Raw genomic sequence first — 5,766 nt, forward strand, 5'->3', positions numbered from 1 at the left:
GATAGATAGATAGATAGATAGATAGATAGATAGATAGATAGATAGATAGATAGATAGATAGATAGATAGATAGATAGATAGATAGATAGATAGATTTTTTTATAACGAGGGCTAGAAAAGACCCACATTCCAGCTGGACAGTAACCTTAAATATACAGTCAGCTGTTGAATAAAAAGGTCTAATACAAATGCATGCCATGCTTTTCAGTTTCTTTCTTCTTAATTGTGAAATTTACCTGTCACTTCCCAAGTATCCATTACTTTGTTTGAGTTTGTGCATAAAATCCCACCAGGACACGGCAATTAGTTTTTTCCTTTTTTCCTTCCCATGCTTGTGTCACCCCCTGACAGATAGTGCCCCGGCTGGAGAGCCATATTTCCAATCTTATAAAACCTTTTCCATTCTACATATTATTCTGGAAAAGACTGAGGGAATGCTAGAGCCTCCACACAATATTGACGTCTGAGTGAAAAAATTGCACTTATTTTCTTTTTACCTTCATATCTGACCTTCAGCAGCCAGTGTTTCCAGACACACTCTGTAAAGACACGTCTTTTCTGAGATGATACGCTGGTTGAGAGGAATGACACTGAAGTGGCCAAATCTTCCTCGATGCTCAGTGTTTAGCTGCTGATTTTCTCCAGCCGTGTAAGCCACGGAGGATCGCAGCCCGCTCTTCCACACCATTCTGTTTTACACATGCGAGGTGGCATTGGTGGAGACTGTAATCTCATTACAGCGCTCAGTGAGGCTGACTGACTGAGGGCCCCGGCTGCACGAGATTTACGCCTGGCATTTTGGGGAGGGGAGAGCTGCACCAGCTCAGGCAGACGATGAAGCTCTCTCTGACATTTATCCATTTGACACAACTCACTCTGTCTCTCTCTCTCTTTCTCTCCTGCTCTTCTCATCCTTACACATGCAGCTTTTATTTGCGATCTCGTTCTGCATTCATCTCCACCTGATCATATCCATCTTCCCCTCCTGGAATCCTGCTCGGAATTTTACTGCCACAATTACTTTTTTCTTGTAAGGAACTCTGTACAAAAGGTGTGACGGAGACACATGACAGCCCATACAGAAAACTGCTGCACGGTTGACTGGAGTCTAAAATATTTAACAGATAAATTCTGTTGTTTTTATGCATTGTTCATGTGCTGCCTTACATTCCTGGGGAGACAGGAGAAGATGATAGAAAGTGTCTTTTTTTCTCAGCTAAACCAGTTAGACAAGAGTGTAACTACTAATCCGCTAAAAGCAGAGCTAATTTTTCCATTTAGTGCTTTTGTTAACTTTGAAAATGTTTAGCGCACTTGAATTTTACCAGATAAAATTCCAAAGCACACATTTACTTGTCTGTTTTCTAATTTTCATTTGAATAAAGTTCTACCTCTGCGTTACAGTTTTGGCTACAAACAGATTGGTACTTGGATTCATGCTCTTATTTTGAAGGGAGTGCAGACTGTTTACAAAGCAGTTTTATTTCCTAGTTCCCCCAACAATGTCTCTCCTCAAGAAACTTTATTGAGCAAATGATAGTGAAACAAACAAATAAATAACTATACAAAAGATTATAACACTTACCTGAACAACCAGGGTGTTAATTATACAAATATTCACACAATGTTATTATTTTTGTGAGATTCCTGTTCATGTCATCACAAATGATGGGCATCCACAAGGCTGAGTTTAGTGCTTTAACATTCCACTGAATGCTGTGTTCTTTCAGTGCTTTAGCATTAGCTGAATTAGCATGTATGATTAGTGCTTTAGGGTTAGCACAACTAAGTTTTTAGTTAGCTGTTCCCAACACTGGACACAGCAAATGCTCAACCAATGGTTTGGTTTAGGAGAAAATCGCAAAACGACATGGCCAAATGTATTATCTAGAATGAGAACATGAAGTTCAACTCAGCAGTAGCTCAGTTGAAAACATGAGCTGTAAATAGATGCTAAAGAGGCATCTCCGGTAAAACACGCAGCAACAACACCGTCCTGTCCWCACAAACTACCTATCAGATTCAAAGTCAGGTTTGCTGTTTCCAACAAAACTAGAATCATCATGCTATATACAAAACTTACTGCAGCAGCAAAAGACAAATATCATATCAAAAACATAAATTCAGTCCTACTTTTCCTGTATTATGCCCATAATCCATGTTAGAGTAAATTGGTGGATTATTGGTGGATTATGTTGCTATGCGATTTTGTAAACTCCTCCTGATTCTATTGGCTATCCGATAGCCCCTATCGGATGTGTCAATCATCCATAACAACTGATGGGCTCCAGATGAGCTGCAGAGTTTGGTTTTCTGAGTCCACTGCTGGATACTGTTATGACCAGAGTACACAGAAGAGTACTTAAGAGTACGTCACTCTTATACTATTAAAAAAACATTGTAATTAATTGTAATGAATATTTATAGCAAAATATAAGTTGGGGAAGGAATTTAAAAATAGAAAATAAATAAAAAGAGAGAAATCTGTGCCGAAATGTCCAACAATGACACATTTGTAATATTCGCCTAAACTAGTACTTTTCCAAAATTTGTATGAATCGTTTTTTCTTTTTTGAGGAAATTTGGTTGAGTAAATGGACAGAGCTTGAACTGCGGTTTTCAACTGCACACTTTCAAGAAAAAGCCACGTCACTAAATGTATTTTATTAGAATTTTTCTTTTTAATTTGACTTTTAGACCTGTAGAGTAGTCTCTGGGGTGTTACCTTGACAAAAACTCCAGGAACTACAAATAAACCTTGTAATTCCTGAGGTATACTGAATTCAGTTTGGGGTTGTCATTTTCAAGCATTCTCAAAAAAAAAAAAAAATCTCAAAATAAAATAGAGACATAGGGAACAAGGGCTTTACATGAGCGAAGCAGAATCTCCAGTTCAGTTATGGGTGAGGAAAAGCTAAAAGTAATTTTCCTCCTTCAGAAAAGTACTCCCTAGTTTTCTGTTGATTCGTCACAGAAAATAGTTTGTTGCGTAAACTCAACACCTCACCTCAACAACAGTTCAGGTTGCATTTAGACATAAGCAACTACTGGCTCCACAGTCTGTCAGTCTGGGTCTCTCAATCACCACCCACCACTAAAAATGACACCAAGTCATGTCAGCAGCAATTTGTTTCAAGTTTGTTGGCTGAGGAATTTTGTAGCTATTAACATCTCTCTGTGAAAACTGTTGACATCAACTTTAGACCTTTCTAAGAATTTCTTGGTGTTTGTGAAGAGTATGAATCTATTTTTAAAGATTGTAACAGCAATTGTAATGAGATTATTTTATCTATTAATCAAGAGTGTGTTTTAGATTACATTTTGATGAGTACCATCATCCAATTAAACTTTAAATTTGATCCCTGAACACCACTGGAACTTTTGCTTGTGTACAATCAAATGTAGACAAGTACTTGCCTACACTTTATTTATTCTCTTTTCTTTTTAATTTAAGACTTTCTGTAGAAATTTGGTTCCACCGAAATGTGGAGCATTTATCTAATTTCAGGTTTATGTTGCAATCAAAGTTTGTTTGCTCCAAAATAAGATACATTTACAACTTTGTATATTTCACCTCTTATCTTAACAAGGCTGGAAATTTAAGACTAATTAAGCTAAATGTTGCGTGTTGAACCTTTGGTGCCTTTAGCACCATGAGCAAAATAGAGATCAAACTTCAAATCTGGTTTGAGAAAAAAAAGTTTAAAATAAACACAAAATTGGCCTACAACCACTAGAAAGTGTAATCCAGTGTATTAAGATTAGAAGAACTAGCACATGGACATCATAATATCCCCCCACTGGTAAATTATCACACCTGACAGTCTCCGAATAACATTTAGCAATTTGCATAGATTCCCTGGGATTGTTTCCCAACACACCGATCGCATCCCCAACCTCCCTTCAGCATTCAGCCTCAAACCGGTGAATCTACTGCTCACTAAGCCCTAACACTGATCGCTGATGCGGTGGGTGTGCTGTCAATATTGGCCCATTCACTGTGAGTGAGCAAATCTCCCCTTGACATGACCAGCCATGCGAGTAATAGCTAGGATTAAGATAGGAAGGTACACACATGAATATACAAAACACAGCGCGGGGGCACGGGCGGATCTGAGGCGGCGGCTCGGGGAAATTACTGATAGGCCTGGGATGTGAGCGGCGCACATGGAAACAAGACTGACTGGGAGCTCGGACATGAAGAGACTCATTCACTGTCGACGACCGCGATGGCGAGTGACGCTTTTACATTTAGAGCCATTGTGAATCTATCAAAGTAATTTACCCGGTTGTGCAATTTCATGCGAAAGGAGGGGAAAAAAGTCAGGCAGCCTGATTATGAGGTGCTGTAACAGGAGTGTGCACCTGCATTCAGATAAATGCATGACTTCTTTCTCTGCAAACAAGGTCATCTGCTTCATGATAGCCACAGTTGCCATAGCTGCTGCCTTAGAAACGGTTTGCTACTCTCTAACATTATCTCCTTTCTTTTTAGAAGAAATTTGAAAAGATATTGTTGCACTTTTTGATTTGGCTTGAGACTGTTGGGACATTTCAAGTGATGACTGACCTGCTTATAGAAGCATGTTTAGCAGCAGTAGCTTTCAGTGGTGTTTTTCAGTCTCTGAAACTCTTGACTTCATTTCATCAAGGTTCTGATACATTCATTTCTCTTCAGGTCCCACCACAGCTTTTCAATCAAGTTGAGTCTTGACTTTGATTTGGCCTGGCAAGAATGATAAGATCAACATGTACGGGTGGTGCAAGTCATGACACAGTTATCATCTCTTCGACACACTTTTTGAACCTGTTCTAGTTGGAAGTTTTAACGTTTTTGAAAACTATCCATGGTAACTCCAGTGAGTGTGTTGTTGACGTTTCATGAAGCTCACCACTTATTTTTCTCTTCCAGATAATCTGTTGATTTTCAATAATGTTTGGTACAATTGTTCTGTTGAGACAAATGTAAACACTTTGGACCAGATGTATTTGTTTGTTCTTGTTCTTGACTGAAGGCCATGGACAATGCAAATGTCAAAGTTAACTGTGTTATTCCTAACACTAAAGTGCTATGAAAACAGAATTACCTTTAGCAGAAGCTAATGCTAGAGCACTAATTCAGCCATGTTGATACCCTCCATGAGTCAATGAGACAATAAATACATTAGTGCTTTAGAATTTATCCAGAAAAATATTTTAGGAGAAGCAACATCTACTCAACGTTCTCAAAGTTAGCAAAATTGCTAAAGCGCGAAATGAAGAATTAGCACCTCTTTAGCATATTAGCAGATGATCTGAAATGTGTCCACCTCTGACTTAAGATCATTCTTAAATTAACCTACCATCCTGATTTTAGAAAGAAGAGGCTGTCAAGACTTTCATCTGTAGTATTTTTTCTGATTGTGCTGTATTGAACTTTGCAGCTAACTGCTACACACCTGTATGCAGTAGTTACCCTGATGGCAATCAACTTATCAAGCATTTGCATTTGATTATCAGCACCTTGCAGCTTCTTTCTCTCTTGGCTGAAGCCAAGAAGAACATGGTTTTTAAATGCCAATGTTCAGTCATATGGCTGAGTCTAAAATGAGTTTCCAGGGAGATAGTGATCAGGGAAAAATTCACCATTCTGAAAAATCTCCTTAGACTTTCTGCATTTATTGTTACATAAGGTTAGGCATGTGCACACATTGAGATGTATGCTCCATTTCCTGACCCTGTCTCTTTGCGTTGCAGGCTGAAATGACTGTGAATCCCCTCACTAAT

Source organism: Poecilia reticulata, linkage group LG2 (assembly GCF_000633615.1).
Source record: "Poecilia reticulata strain Guanapo linkage group LG2, Guppy_female_1.0+MT, whole genome shotgun sequence".
Lineage (NCBI taxonomy): Eukaryota > Metazoa > Chordata > Actinopteri > Cyprinodontiformes > Poeciliidae > Poecilia > Poecilia reticulata.